General features: G+C 39.4%; 1 long non-coding RNA gene across 1 annotated transcript in view; it reads right to left on the bottom strand.

The window, feature by feature from the left end:
• The window catches only part of LOC132330044 (uncharacterized), a 34,222-nt gene extending 18,051 nt beyond the window's left edge, over positions 1–16,171 (bottom strand). Inside the window, exons 1-2 of the long non-coding RNA XR_009487216.1 lie at positions 16,072–16,171; positions 10,310–10,401 (exon numbers count right to left, since the gene is read on the bottom strand). This is a non-coding gene — a long non-coding RNA (uncharacterized LOC132330044). The remainder of the gene's footprint in view (positions 1–10,309; positions 10,402–16,071) is intronic.
• Between the last annotated feature and the right edge of the window lie 214 nt (positions 16,172–16,385).

Here is a 16,385-nt window from a genome sequence, read left to right as displayed (position 1 = left end):
ACAGTTGCTTGGAAGTCTAATCCTACAACTGTCATTGCAAATGAACAGAAATATGATTTGAAGTGCTATACATTGAGAATAATTCCTTGATCGGGAAATTAGGCTTATTTCAGTGAACTGAGTACAGGTCTTATAATAAATATATTCCAATACAAATGTAAAAACTCCAATATGAATTTGAGGACATGTTTAATTTTTATGTCTGCATCATCCACTTTTTGCTACTCTAATGATTACAAAACCAGACAGAAGCAAGGTGTCATTTTTTATACAGATGTAAATTTGTATTGTATTGAACATTTCTATCTGTTTGGAAAGGATATTTCTGTTGCATAGAGTGTAGGTGAATTTCTAAACAAAATGAAGAACAAAGCATAGCCATAATAAGCAACATTCCCTGAAGCTTGTAGGGCCACAGCTCGTTAAAAAACCCCCAAACCTATGATAACAAAGCACTGTGAAGGTGGATAAAGGTTTGTTGATAATATGAAAGGTATGAAAGCTGAACAAAGAAACCTGACAGCGTAAGATGATTTTAACTTTTAACTGTACATATAAATATATGTGTGTGTGTGTGAATGTTACTGAGAACGAAAAGAAAATATTTCTTTGGATGGGTTTACAAAGAGAAAAGCTAGAAGAAGCAATTTTCATTTTTCTTTTGTAATCTAGATAGTGTAAAATTATTCTGTCTTCACAACCTCAAGGCAAAGAAGACAGTCTGCTTCTCTAGCTATAAAAAACAATCTGTCAGATTTTTTTAAAGGAAGTCACAACTGATTTTTCATAAAATAAAATGCAAGAGGATTAGAGCTTTGTGGTGACAATGAAATCTGCTCAAAACTCTTACAGTGAAACCCAGAGCTCCAGTGAGGTCATGCTTGAGGCATTGATCCTGCAATAAATGATGTTTAGATTCTGTAGATTCAGGGCTTGGACTGTCAAATATGTAGACCTTCTTATTCATCCAGATTTAATTTTTTTTCATAAACTCCTATATTTGAATAGAGCTAAAGGTTATCAAAGTGAAAACAACCCACAGCATACAGACCCCAAATTTACAGCACCAACTCTGTCGTCGTAGAAAAGTGGTTGCAAGGCAGATGGAAAAATATTTTTCTGAAAATACAGTTCTAAACAAACTGTGTCATGTAATGTAGTGTCCAATTTACTATTTTGCCATATTACACCCTCCTGTGTCCAACTGGCATTCTTTTTGTATACTACCTATTTGCTGTAACAGGTGATTTCTGCCTCTGGGGTGGTGCCTAATCATTTTTCTTCTAAAGATTTGAATATTATCAGAGTCTCTCTAAAGTTTTTAAAAGCCCCAATATTAATTTATTGGACTACTCTATAAGAAAATCAATGTTCTTCTCTAAGGCCCACTCAGGTGCTTGTGAAAAGAATCTGATGAACTTCTAAACACTAAGCTCAGGTATCTGGGGAAGAGTCAAATTAACTGAGTCAAGGATCCAGCTTTTCTGCTTAAAATAATTTTATAAAAGCTGCATCATAGTCTTATTTAGAGCTAACAAGCTCAATTTTTGCAATTAGGGTGCAAGAAAATCTTCCAGTACTGTTCACATTTGGTCATTTGTCAAAACAAACCAGAATCTGTTTCCAAATTAGTGAGTACTTAAGATCAGGAATTATATGTCTGTGTTTGTTTCTTTAGTAGTTAGCATGCTGTGGAAGGTGTACAAACAATCAGTCCCAAACCTCCTGAATACAGGCAGTGCCCCACTCTGTGCCAAGTTATTCCAAGCCCCGGGTAGCATTTAATTTACCAGCATACAGAAATTGCAGTTGTGTTAGGTGTTAGCTAGCACAGCAAGATAACACAGCTCTAGTGGAGATAAAAGAGATTCATAGCTCTCCACAGGAGTTACAGAGAGATTTTTAAAACAACAAGAGGAACAGCAGCCTACAACCAGCTGAAGGTCAGTTACAAAGGTGATGGAGCCAAACTCTTCTTGGTAGTTATGGACAATGTTGGAAGAGGCAACTTCCAAGTCAGTTTGGTTTAGGGATTAGGGGAAATACAGAGACATGGCTGGGCCTCTGTCCTTGGAGGTTTTAAGACTTTGGCCAGGCAAGGCCATGGCTGGCAGTAATTTTGCTTTGAGGGGATTTCCAGAGGCACCTTCAACTGGCATTTCTGGAACACAATGAAGCCGCATATAAATTTCCTGTAGGCTCACTTACGTCATTTTGTGCTTTTGGAAACCCCAGGTTTACAGGATTTTAACCTTCACATTTTGTGTATGAGACTGGAGATGGGAGAAGCAAAACTGACAGGAAGGAATTAATACTCTTTGTGCTTACCTTGACCGGTGTTTTCCAAGCCCAAAAGAAAATTTAAATAGGTATTTTGTTACTGACTGAAAAGATGTGTCATTCATGTAATCCCCAAAGAAACAACATTCAGTACCTTAAGCTGAATTGTATTTGGATTTTGTGCATGCATACAAAAACCTCAAAAATCAAGAGAACTGAAATCTGAGGGGCAGAACCTGAGTCTATGGAATAGACTGGTGTTTCTCTCTTAAAATAAAAAGTGTGTTTTCCAGACAGAGGCATTAACATAGATACTTTTCATTATACTCAGTTAGTTTCAACAATAGTAGCAAGTGGGGTAGGTACTGGAGAAATAGATTTGTTTTGTTGTTTGTAAATTCACCTTTTGCTTATTTAAATGGAAATTTCAAAATCAGCTTTGCTAGAGATTTATTTAGAGATATTTATATATTTTATATATTTATATATAAAATATATTTATATATTTTTATATATTTAGGTCTATATTTAGAGATATATACACTTCTATCAAAGAAGAGTTTCCAACCCCTCATCAGGAATAGTGTGATAATTCTCAAAGCCCAAGCACGCAACCTGTCTTCATCTTGAAGTCATGCCTTTGAAAACAAGTATCCATTCTCAGTTACTTGCAGAAGCTTTGGTTTGGGGAAGGGAGGAAGATTGGAGGCTGACTTATTTTTCTTGCAGTCAAGTGGAAAAAGTCTCACTCCATGTTAGTGTAATAGAAACACAGGGAAGGAATGAGCCATGTAGAAATCTGTGGAGTTGCCTGGAGGACAGAGCTGAGTTTACAGCAGGCTGCTCACTTCTGAGCATAACAGACTGTAGCTACACCAAAAAGCAAATATCCATGCCAGACTAAGCAGAATACCACACCTATTTACAAAGAAAAACATGTCAAGAGCAATTTTCTTTAGAAAATTCCTTATTACTCATGGTGGTTTAAAGGCCTCCTGCACAATTTAAGGAGACAAAAAAGGAAGAGAATATGTTACAACAGAACTAGGAATTCACCTATCACAGTACCTAATGTTCCACTGGAACTAAAAAGGTACTCAGTCATTTCATAAAACAAAAGTAGCATTACTTCTGGTTTTTTGTCTAGGGAAGGAGATGCAATTTACAGAACCACAGAATGTGGTAGGTCAGAAGGGACCCACAAGGATCATTGATTCCAGCTCTTAACCCTGCACAGCATCAAACCCATGAGTCACACCATGTGATTCACTCTGGGAAGAACCTTTTTCTTAATATCCTACCTAAACTCTTCCTGACACAAATTCAGGCCATCCCCTCATGTCCTGTCACTGGTCACCACAGAGAACAGATCAGTGCCTGCCCCTTCTCTTCCCATCACAAGGAAGTTGTAACTGCAGTGAGGTCTCCCCTCAGTCTCCCCCAGGCTGAACAGACCAAGTGACCTCAGCTGCTCCTTACACAGCTTCCCCTCAAGGCCCTTCACCATCCTCATGGCCCTCCTTTGGATACTCCCTAGCAGCTTGCTGTTCTTCTTGTACTGTGGTGACCAAAGCTGTACACAATATCCAAGAAAAATAGTAAAAGATTGGGAGAGCAACTTGACAAGGTGTCCTATCACATACTTCAGATTCCTCATTTATAGTTTATAATTTCATGAGGCCATTCAGTTTGTAATTTCCTTTCTTCCCTTTTCTATCATCAAAATGTGATAACAAAGACAGAAATAATGAATCAGAGAGAACCTTTTGCCTCTAGAAAGTCCCTTCCCCTGAAAGTAGAAATCATATTATTAATTTATACAGTAAAGTAGAATGAATTAATTAGGGAGGCAAATCACAGAAATATATTTTAGCTTCAATTTTTATGCATACACATTTCTATATGCATTACATATTTCATAAACTATGTGCCCATCTCAAGCACACGATGGTACCCACCAGACCTGTGTTCACATCAGTGAGATTTCCTGGCCCTGCAGCCTTGTCGTGCTCCACAGAAGTGCTTCCTACACTTGTTCTCTGAAGGAGACAACTTTTCTTTCTGCAGATACACCAGAAGCATCTCAATCTTCCTTAAGCGTGTCTGCCATGTTCATCCAAATAACCCGAGGCATACCAGCAGACAGACTAGGCTGCATTTTCATGGCATTTTTCAGCCAGTCTAGATGCAGACGGCAGCTGAAATGTGTGATCTCACACTCCCCTGGCACTACAGGAGATGTTGCTGCTCCCAGCTTTGCACTGGCATTGCATCCCAGCTTTGCACTGGCATTGCATTAATGTGTGAGGGAGAGCAAAAAGTGATCTGGCTGGAAACAATGGGGGTTTTTCTGGAGTTTCTGGCAGAGCAGCCCCCTGATCTCATTTGCACGAGAATATGTGAAAGAGAGTGGGAATGCAAGGAGTCCTGGGCAAAGCATATCATGGGGCAGAGGCGTGGGCAGCAACCATCTCTTTCAGCAGCAACTATTACTTAAATTATCTCAAAATAATCACGTAATCACTGTCATGCCTACTCTTTTGTGATACCTCCTCTGTGGAGTTTGGAGCACCAGCACAGGAGTGTCCTTCCTCGCTGGACACTTTCCAGGGACAGATGGCAGAAACCAGCAAAGTCCTTTACCTTCCTCCAGGCTCTTAATCTGTGGCATGCAAAGCTCACGTGGCATGCCTCAACCTCGAACTGTAAGTGCTGCTATTGCCTTTAAATATTCAGTGTGGGCCAGCCAGACACAGCACTTTTAAACACAGCTGCTAGAAGGTAGGTTAGACATTCAGTGGAAGAAAATATCCTTGTTTAATTTTTGGAGATACTTCCCAGCAGGACTTTGGTTCTTAAAGACTACATATGTGGTATAAACCCTGGATTGTGCTCTAAAGGACCTGGGAATGTGACTCCCTACAAAATGTTACATTGGACTGAAGCAGTGTGGGACAGCAATACATGGCAACCGCCAAAGGGGCAAAGGAGAAATGGAAGGAACATTTTATTACTCTGTAATCTTAATATTGTGTGGCTGTGAGATTTCAGTACAGATGAAATCTGGTAAATCTTTATCAATCAGCCAATGGCTTCCTAAGGGATAAAAATCTAAGGCTGCATTAGAAACAATGTTTTCTGTTCTAATGTCAACTTCCAGTTTGCATAAAACAGAATTTAGAATATGCAATTCCATAGGAATACTTGACAACACAGAAAAAGGCATAATACCTGTTGTCTATGGGAAAAACACTGCCCATAGATTTGTGTGGCCTATGTATGTATGGTTAGAAGAAACTTTATTCATATACATATCTAACTAGAAAAATAAACAATTACGTAAGAGCAGCACTCTGATACAGAACTTTAAGTTGTGTGTGTTCTGTTATGTCTTTATCTTTTTGGAAGAGTTAAATAACACTTTTTTTTTGCTTTTTGTAAAGGCCATGTAGCAGGGTGGGGGAAAAAAAGAATGGATTTAAAGTTCATCTTGCAAATAGTAAGCTTAATCATTTTACCACCGTTATTCCTAGTAGAAGGTTATTGAAGGACTTAATTGCTCTTACTATAAGGCACAGTCTTCTAATTTTCAGCCTAAATCAATATGCTTTCTAAACCAGACCCAAAAATAAACCTCCAAAGTCGGTTATTTAGCTTTCTCTTTTGTTGCAAATTAACTGATTTCATTTTGTCATTTTCCTTAGCAGAGTGACAATTACACAGCAACAGTTTTATTGATTGATTATCTATAGCCCTTTTTATATTAGAAGAAATATATCTCACTTGAATTTTCTTGAATAGGACCAAAACCAGCCATTTGCTTGAATCTCTATTCATAATTCCTATTTTCTGAAACTCTGGTTTCTGCTGTTCTCTCTCACAGCCTCCTCAGAACATGTGACCTAAGCTGGCACACACCTGAACCAGCACACACCTCCAGCCTCCAGAGGCCTCTGTAGAAGGAGTGGAGCACAGTAATTATCTCCATGTGTTTCTTCATGACATTTATATGCCATTTCCTGGGTTTGGCATCACATTGCTGGCTCGTATTTCACCTGTAACTCTCTAACCTTGTCTTCTGCCATGCTGTTTCTCTGGCAGGTATTTCCTAAGGTTTTTCTATGTTTCATTTCCCTTCCTTTCCATAGCTCTTTGTGCTCACCTCTCCCATAATATTTATGCTGGAGGTGACACCATAATGCATATCATCAGTCAGCCTGGCTCCTTTATTGCAGAAGAAATACGTGGTAGGTCTTCTAGGAAACACTGTTTACAGTGATTACTTACACCTGCTTGGGGGAAAAGAGAGAGGCATATGGTGGAAAAACATTGATCAACAATTGTGCAATTAAACAGTAGTGTGGGTCCAGCAGGCCCTCAAAGCTCTGTTGTGCTTGTAGATCACAGTCTGGGAGTGAGTCTACAGGTCTCCTGGAGAACATCACAGAAAGAAGGCAAACGGCAGTGGATTTATGACAAGAACAAATGCATGTATTTGTGCAGCACCCCACGAAACCGATGGATTGTGGCAGAACAGCAGGGCTGTAGGAGTCATTTGTTAGTGAAAAATGTGCAGAGCTGGTTTAAACCTTTCAAAGTACAAAAGGGAACAAAAATTCAAGCTCAGACATGACAGTTGCCATATGTCAGGGCTTTTACGTATATTCTTCCTGAAAAAATACTGGGCAGGGGTGGGGGGTTGGGGTGGGGAGATCATTTCATTTAGGCACAGATTGTCCTTATTTGCATTTACGGATGTGTGTGAAGCATTTCTTCAAGTCCTTTGAACTCATAGAGTCAAGTCACCCACAGAGCAATTCTGATACTTCAGAAACCATTTGTTTTCTGTGTAGGTTCTACTGCTCACCCCGGGAGACTGCTAAGCTCAAATCATTATCATAGCTCCCCTTCCATCTTCACCACCCTGCCAAACATGGCAAGTGGAATACACTGTAGACAGTCCAGTTCACACATTGCCAAGTGCACTTCATGAAAATTTTGAAAGCTCATCCCTGCCTGGTATCAGAGCTCCTTCTCAGGAGGTGACATTTCATAAATGTCACCTCATAATGATTGTGCTAATTGCAACAACCCCGCCTTTGTCAGCAATTCTTTTAAAGGTGACAGCATGGAGGAATGGCAGGGTGTTTTCCCAAGGAAACCTGAGATACCCCTTTCTGTAGCCAGATCAGTTCTGCATCTGCTTGGCTTGATGCACATCACCACCCTACCCAACACTTTTTGCCCACTATAAAGTGTGTCTGCATGTTATCTCAGTTTACTTGTACAAATAATCTGAAAACTTAATTTAGAAGAACTACCTAGGATAGTAAAATAAGGACCATTAGAGTAGCAGCTTAGTGCACTACTCTGGGTTTGAGAAGCAAAGAGTAAGTTATTTGGTAGGGTAATGTAAAAATGAAATGGAAAACAATAAGCAAAAATTTTCTATCTCAACTATAGATACTGTATTAGTGCATCTATCAACAATTATTCAGCAGAAATGACAGAACAAGTGAAATTGTCCCTGCTTATGCATAACTACTATGTTGTATAGTTTGTATCCTTGAAACACTGGAACATATACTGGATATTCAGATTCTTCAGTGACATGAGTATATGTGCACATATATAAAGACACAGACAATGTTGTACTTGCAATTTCTTTTTTCTTTTTTTTTTTTTTTTTACATTTGTAAAGTGTGGATAAAACCAGCTTAAAATGTCACACCAACCAAATATGTTTTTTACTTAAAAATTCCTATGAAGTTGCTTTATTCAAAACTATTTCATTATTCTTCTGTGAACTTCACTCTCTTCTGATTCTTGAAGTTAGTATTCAGCTTGAAATATAAAGCATTAGGAATTAAATATAAAGCATGGATCTCACTGAGACCCTGCATGAACTCTGGACCAGTAAGATCACATTCCCTGAATATTCATGTCCTTGGTGGCTGTGTGTGCCTTGGTATTGAACAGCATTCACAAGTACTTGATTTACCTCTCTCTTTAGAGCCTGTGAGAGGTTGAAGACACTTGGTCATTGAAATGTCCCTTTAACTCCTTGCTTCTTGTCAGAGGACCACTGACTAACATTTTAGAAGAAAGATTTATTCTCAAAACTTTGCTTTTCATGGTACAGACTCTCAACCCATTCCTCAAGACTTGGCAAAAAACATATCCCAGGCCAAAGACTCTCAGATATACTTAGGATTTATGTACAATGACAAAATCCATATTCTCATTGTGATTTCTGCTACTAAGAACAAATGCTGGGGAAGCTGAAAGAATTTTTCTTGTTGATTGTCAGTATGAAACTAATTTAAAGCTAGCGTTCCAAATGTAGCAGATTATGAAATTGAGCATCTCCAGATTGCCACTGTGTGTGAACAAAGCAGGAAACAAGACACTTGCTGACATCCATTAGACTACCATGGTCACAGTGTAGCAGTGTAGTTGTTTAATGGTTTTAATGGTGCAATTTCATGGCAGCAAACTGCCCTGGTGCCAGTCCAAGGTGGCCTCCAGGATGCCTTGGGAAATGCAGGGCCTGAATCCTTCCCATATACAGGTGGAAGAGCAAGTGTGGGTGTGAAAGATGATAATCAATATGCCTTGCTCCTGTCAAAGTCACCCCAGCATTTCTCTTAAAGCAGAGAATCTTTAAAGGGGAAAATTCATGTTGATTATAGCTGAATGTACACAGCCATTAAAGTATTGGAAACAGAGTTACTGGGTAAAAGCAGAACACAATAAAATCCTTTTGCAAACTACAGAGTTACTAAGATACATTCCTGTTCATCATTATGGATCTCCAAGACTTAAGAAACTGAAGGAAAAACACAAAATATTTTACCCTGAATGTTATCTTTAAGAATTAACTTTCTTCATTTTGTCTTGGTAATCTTACTTTGTGTCTCCAAGAAATGCTGCTAGGTATCTTTGCATACTCTCCATCCATTTGTTCAGCACCGAGCAGTTTACTTCCCCAGGTTTTGCCATATTCCTTAATAATCATATTTCTTCTTCTGGATTGTTTGTTCATCCTACAAGCAACATGTGATATGAAGGGGGTTTTTTTGGCTCCAAATCAACAGATGCTGGGCTCAGACTGAATCTGCCAAATTACTCTTTGGATTGCCTTGTCAAGCATTATTTAACTGAGGCTGGATAAAATGATTTTAGCTAGGACTCATTTTCAACATGTGTCATAGTCCACAATGAAAACTCCTTTTGTAGAGGGCCAGTATTCAGGGAGTATTGAATCAATTGCAGTAGCTATTAGGTCAGATCACTTTCTTTGACTTTGGTCCCAGATCCTGTTTTATACATGCTTTCCATAAAATCAGTGCTCTTCATGCCCTTTCCCAACAGTTTAAGACAGGTCATAATACTTTTGGATGTAGTAAATACAGACTCTTACAGCCTCTGATCCAGCCCTCAGACAAGGACCTAAGCTTAGTCTCATGATGTAGTACTCTATCCATAACTCAGATCACTGCACCTGCAATTGTGACTGATCTCTGCCTTACTGCTATGGATAAGGACTGCTCTCTGCAAAACAGAAAATTGTAAACAAAATAATCAGCTGGAATTACATTAATTACTTGTAGGCAAAATAACTTGCTAACTATATTGATAAGCCAATCTTTCAGAAAGGGGCCTTATCTCATTGTGACTACAGCCTGGCTATCTTATCCCAGAGTCCAAAACAACTGACATGAATGTTTCCTTGTATAATCCACTGCCTGGCACGTGTCTTTTACCAGACTTCAAAGTTCGGGTCATCTTCTCTCTTATCTCAAAGAGTGTCAATGTAAAAAACTGGCTAGGCCAACATCTGATTCAAGCCACTGACCTCCCAAAGAGCTGTACTTTGAACTCTGCTGTTTATCATACTGCCAGCTCAGAGGAGCAGCCATGCAGGACAGGCTGATGCACCAAGGGTTCCTCATTTGTACCCATATGAAGACAACAACTGCTTGTGCAGATACAAACCAGCATAGGAGCAAGAAAGGGAATTACTTACCTTAAAGCTGCTGTGGATCTTGATGTCATCAATGTAGAGTTCATGGTTAACCCTCTCTGCCCATTTTCTTGCTCCCTCCAAAAGCATCAGACCTGAATTATGAAGGAGTAAGGATCAGATGGATCCCATTGTTTTCACCTCTGCTTATAAACCTGAGGAAGTGTAGCACACACAGTTGGCAGTACCAGGTTAAAGGTTCCTCTGTCACACACAGGAGATCCTTGTACATCTGTAGGGTTATTCTGGACCCTGATGCCTGCTAGATCACTGCTGTCTTTTTCTAGGGGAAGAGTAAAATTCCACAGCAGAGTACAGGAGTCACTCTGCAAAAGCAAAATAAATCAGCATAGGAAGAAAACATTGTTTAAAGGGTAAAGGATGGGGACACAGGATTTTTGCAGCTTGATGGATGACTTGTTTTATTTGGCTCTGCATACTGCTGGTATTTTCTCCATCTAAAATTTACACTGAAATTTTTTTGTCAGTAACTTTTTGACACTACCAACACCAGTAATAAAGCTGATAACATCCTAATCTTTCAATCAATCTTTCTCAGTCCCCATTATTTCTGATACCAAGAGGGCAAAGAGCAGGCTTACGAATAAAACTCTTGCAATTTTCTTACTTTTTGGAGCTTGTGAACTTTACCTCTGTTTTTTTTCTCTGAGTTGACATGAGGGTGAGTCATATGATCCCTGTTTCTGTTTTCTTTTTCCAGCTGTTCCAGGTTTGCTGGAAATGACTCACATGACCATAGACATGTACTCCTGGCTTGCTAAGAGGAAATTTGCAAATTAGCTCTTTCAACTTGCTCTTTTTAAAGGGAATTAATTAATTCTCCTGCCTCACAAATACATTGGGAAAGGGACAGACCAGTTCCTCTGTGTGGGTAGATCACCAAAGTATGCCAAATCTTACCAAAGTTGTTAGGTATCCATATAATCCTTGTCATCATTTGTACCTCAAAGGATGCAGAGAAAAGAATGTGATTTTTGATGCTGTCATAGGAGAAACTGAGACTCAATTGATGTGTAAATCCTCAACACTAGTCCTACAGTAATTGAAACAGTTAGGAAGTATCACTCTTTTAGCTGTCTCTGAATGTGCTGGACTCAAGTTTTCAGCTGGCATTAATTTTTTCTTTCTATTGGGTGCCATGGTCAGTTAGACAGCAAACAATATCTTTTTCTCTTTGTTAACGAGCTTGTCAGCATGAAAAAAGACCTCATTTTAAAACTAAGATTTGTCTATTTGTCTCTACAATGTGTTTTTCAGTTCTGGAGGGCAGAACCATAAGTTGAAAATCCTTTTCTTATTTTGTCATCTTTGGACCTGTTGGCATATATTTTATTTATGGACATTTCACAGTGAATAAACTACTCATAACATTTGATTTAAAAAAAAAAAAAGTCAGTGTTCTGGCCAGACTCAGTGCAGCAGTGAAGAGACAAACTAGAGCAAAACCAGACTTTCAAGGATGAAAATGCTTCTGGTATGGTCTGGGTGATGAGATATGAAAAAAATGCCCATTTTTGTAACATGATGAAGTCTTTTAGGGTTTGTTGTTTTGGGGTTTCTGTTGGGACTTTTTTTTATTTTTGGGTCAGTACAGGTCTGGTTTTTGGGGGACAAAAAGTGACTTACTAAATCATGGTTCCCCCTTCCTGCTCCCTCCTTTTCCCCCAGCTCTGGGGATTTATGGCAGCTGCCTTTTAAAATTTGCTCTGTTTGGAAGTTATATATATTAGATCACTTGCTGGAAGTCTTTAATAATAGGAGCCACAAGAAACAAGCCATTGAAAAATATTCACTTTATATTTGTTCTTATACAAATAAGAACATTGTTTGTTGGTTAAGAATTTTTGTTTCAGTAGCAAATTAAATACTTTGAATTTGAATATTAAATTAAGACTGTCCAGCCTCTTGCCTCTCCCCTCTTCCATTCATACCATGCCTGTGGGAAATAATTGCCTTGTGTTCAGAATGGTGCTATCTTCAGCTACAATGACAAATTATTTTACTTATAGGAACATACCTCATCTGGAACATGTCCAGACAGAAGTGAATGAATGAGCAGCTATTCAATAGACTGCTTTATTCTTGCTTAGCATAAAGCTCCAAGGTCTCAATATGACCAGCCAAGCCCTAGTAAAAGGAACATTATAAATTAACTCAGGGGTTATCCCTGGCAGTCATCCCTACAGTATCTTGATGAATCATCAGCATGTTCTGGCCTAATTTCAGATTTTATAGGTCTGATGTTTTGTGACTACTTAACATTACACTGTCCCATTGATTGCAAATAAAATGCTGTAGCACTTCCACTTGCCAGTTTCCTTAAACAAGGCACTCAGAAAAATCAAGAGTACAAATATGCAACTGTCTGTGAAAAACTAGACTCAAATTTCTTACCTCATAGGAATCTGTTGTATAAGCAAAACTGTGTTATTTGGGATAATATTTATCTTTTACAGATAATTGAAAAGGTTAATAAAATTCAGAACAGTCAAAGCTTCCATCCATCCATCCATCCATCCATCCATCCATCCATCCATCCATCCACCCACCCACCCACCCACCCACCCACCTGCCTCTCTGCCTTAACAACATATGAACCTGCTGGGCAGTTTCAACCCAGTTTCACAGAAGGTCAGTGATGTCAAAGACAATTAATACTCTTCAGATTTGGTACACTTGGGTAGAGCTGGGGACCTGGAATGGCCTCAGACACAGCATGCAGACATTTGCTTAGGCAAATAGGGAAGTTACAGAAGTAGGGGAAGGAGTTTAAGGAATGAATGGCTGGAAACCACGGGAAATAAATTCTTTTATTGGTCCTGTGGTTCATGAAAATATTTTTCTATGGACTTCCATATCTTCAAAATTTTTTAGGCAGGGCCCCTGATTTGTTTTTTTTTTGTTTTTTTTTTTTTTTTTGTTTTTTTTTTTTTAATTATTCTCCTTCACTATACAACCCTAATTAACTCCCAGAGAAAGCTTAGGCAAAAAAGGAATAGGTGGTATCTTTAAAGACTGTACAAGAACTTATATATATCAGCAAGAAAGGTGTGGATAGCAAATGATACATGCATAAGACTGCCTTAATTCTGCCATTTTTTCCCTTACATGTGTTTGATGCTTGAACCTCAGAAACCATGCTTTTAACAGGGTGTTTTGCAAATCTGAGCTTTACACATACACAGATGGGAGCTGTAGGACTATGAAAGTGTGCAAAGCATTTCTGACTGCAGCTTCATTCCTGCAACTGAGAGTTTGAAATACAAAGTTCTTGGCATTGTCTTATTAGTGAATTGCTAAATTTGGCCTATTTTAAATTCACAGTTCAACCATGTTATTTGAAATCAGGAAACAATTATTGAATCCACTTTTAGAAAAGCCTAAATGATAGCAAGGCATATGAAGTACAACAGCTTTTTTGTGTTGATGCAGCTGGGTCCTGAGTTTGAGAACTTGTTTATTTTATGGATTTCAAATAACACTATTAATGCCTTACATCTTGACAGAATTTAAGAGACAGGGGTTCATTCATTTCAACAGACTGGCTTATGGATACCAAAAGGGTAAAAAATTTATTTGTGCAATTTTTTCTCCAATATTCCTTGTTCTTACAGGAAAAATATGATAGTTGTAAGTATATAATTTCTTAATTCAGGAACTGGGAGATAATTGACTGAAGAGAAAGTCACACAAGGTACCTGTAGTTAATCAGTGTTAAAATATATGAGCCCAGTGGGAATAGCAGGTCTGTAAGCAGGAGGGAAACCTCCAAGCTGCACATGCTAAATACACTTGTATGAAAGCAGCTGCTAACTGCACAAACGTTTGTGTTTGCCATTCTCTTCATATATGGGTATGCACACCTCCTCATCTACAGCCATTAATTAGGAAAAAAGTCATCCTGAGGAAAGAAGATTTCTAAGGTCCTGGATCAATGTTCCAGACAAACACAGACAGTCCCAGCTCTCTCAGGCTGCGATGCTCTGGGCCCCCAGGGTCCAGGTCACTGTGACAAATTTGACATATGCTAATGCAGGTCTGGAAGCCTAAGGTAGAAATTTGCATCTGTGCATGACTAGGGCAGGAATTAAAAAAATACCAAGAGGATGACACAGAGAAAAGAAGGAGTAATATGCTGGTGCAGGAAGCATCCAAGTAGATCAAGCATAACACCTAGGATATATTGGAGGTGCTTTATTGACTACATGGATTAATTTACTAAGAATCCTTTTAAGTCCTAACTTGTGGCTGAGGGATTTGAGTCAATTTGCTGACAGAAAGAATGAAAAAAACATCATTTAATGGCAACAAAATCAGGTGTGTCTCAGAGATTTGGTGTCACCCATGGTGTTGCATCCTGGGATCTAGTTAGGAAAGGTTGGTTTGAATAGCACACTAAGCATCACCCAGGACTTTTTGCTTAAAGTTTCCCAGTAAATCTGGTCTTGTCCCCTGCAACCTGGAGCCCCACTCAGAAGTTATTTTCCTCTTCTGGAAAATAAGGTTTGGCTGCTCTGTTTTCCACTTGCAGAAACCAGCATAACATGGGAGGGAATGATACAGGAAATGAAGACAATGTTTCCGGATTTGCTTAAGGAGAAGAAAGCGTAGAGGGAATAATTGACAAAGGAAAGGAGAAATTGTGAATGGAAGAGACATATCAAGGCACTCACTTAAACACTTGATGGTTTTAACCCTCTGTGAAATTTCAGATGGGGATCTGAAAGCAAGAGAGCCTGCTACCTGCAGCCAGGTCAGTACTTCATCATTTCTAATGAGGTGGGATCACGGAAGTAGACAGAAACTGACTGCTCCTCCATGGAATCTAACAGCCAAGTAAAATCCACAGGAGTTCCTTACAGTTCATAAATACAGCTAGGCTACAAACCATGATTTAAAGGCCTTTGAAATCCTGATTATCCAGGCATCTCCTGTGATAAACTGCCACACAATTTAATTATCTTCTGCAGTATCAATTTAGTGTGATCCCTTGAGATATGTCATTGAACTCCTGTCTTCACACTGAGCAAATGGATCTGTTACATCCTCTTCAGCCCTTTGGACACAGAGGAGTGGCACCTTCAGCTGCCACATGCCCCACTGAAGTGCCAGACACCAGCAGTCAGCTTTGACAGCTTGTCCTTGATGCTGTTTTTTGGGGGTTTTTTTTGCTTCTGTGCCAGCTATGAGTCCTGTGTCCCACTGAAGAGCAGAGGGAAACTCCCAGCAGGACACTTGCACCGCCTGCTCTTTGCCTTCTTCCTTGGTGCATGCTCCTATGCCTGCCTGGAAAAGATTCCAAAGGGAGAACACTTCCACCTCCTTGCCTTGTACAACCCAATGGTGGCTATGGAATGAATCTAGGAAAGCATTCAAAGATACTTTCACTTTAGCAAGGCTTCATTCCCATATGTTTCACAGGGACCAGGGCTCCTATTTTTTTTGATCCCACAGTGCAGCTGCATAGCTGGTATGCAAGAGCCTCCTTAAATTTTGTGATGACAGGAGCTCACCAAGTCTTATGTAAGCCCATAAGAATAGCACCTGTAGGTAGCATTGAAGATTAAAGCAATGCTGAACAAAAAATATCCAAACCCCACACTGGCCCTTAGCTTGCAACAGACCAAGAAAAAACCATAAGGTGAACACACTCAATAACAGAATGCCTGGGATTATGGCTCCAGAAGAGTGAATGAGAAACCTCAAAGTTTTCTGTTGTGGAGAGGTTTATGAAGAAACCTTACCTCTGAGCAGGCCAAACTTCTCAACAGCTTGGCTCCAAACCTGGTGCTGTGGCTCAGACTTGTATTTGCTTATTGCAGGGTGTTGTTCTGAGAGAAGAATTCTGCTTTTCTGAGGTCCTTGCCAAGCTCAAGGTTATCCTTTAATCTTGCAGTGCAGGTTAATTCTGCCTGGCTGGAGGGCAGTGCCCCAGCTGCACAGCAGGTGCCCTGCATGTATGCTTGTTTCAGATATAAAAGTTGCACAGACTCCTGCTGGGTTTTTAAGAAAACCTGAACCTCCCTATAAGGGGAGAAAAGCCAACACTCACTGGAGA

Source organism: Haemorhous mexicanus, chromosome 1, assembly GCF_027477595.1.
Source record: "Haemorhous mexicanus isolate bHaeMex1 chromosome 1, bHaeMex1.pri, whole genome shotgun sequence".
Lineage (NCBI taxonomy): Eukaryota > Metazoa > Chordata > Aves > Passeriformes > Fringillidae > Haemorhous > Haemorhous mexicanus.
This window is presented reverse-complemented; position numbering and strand designations above follow the sequence as displayed.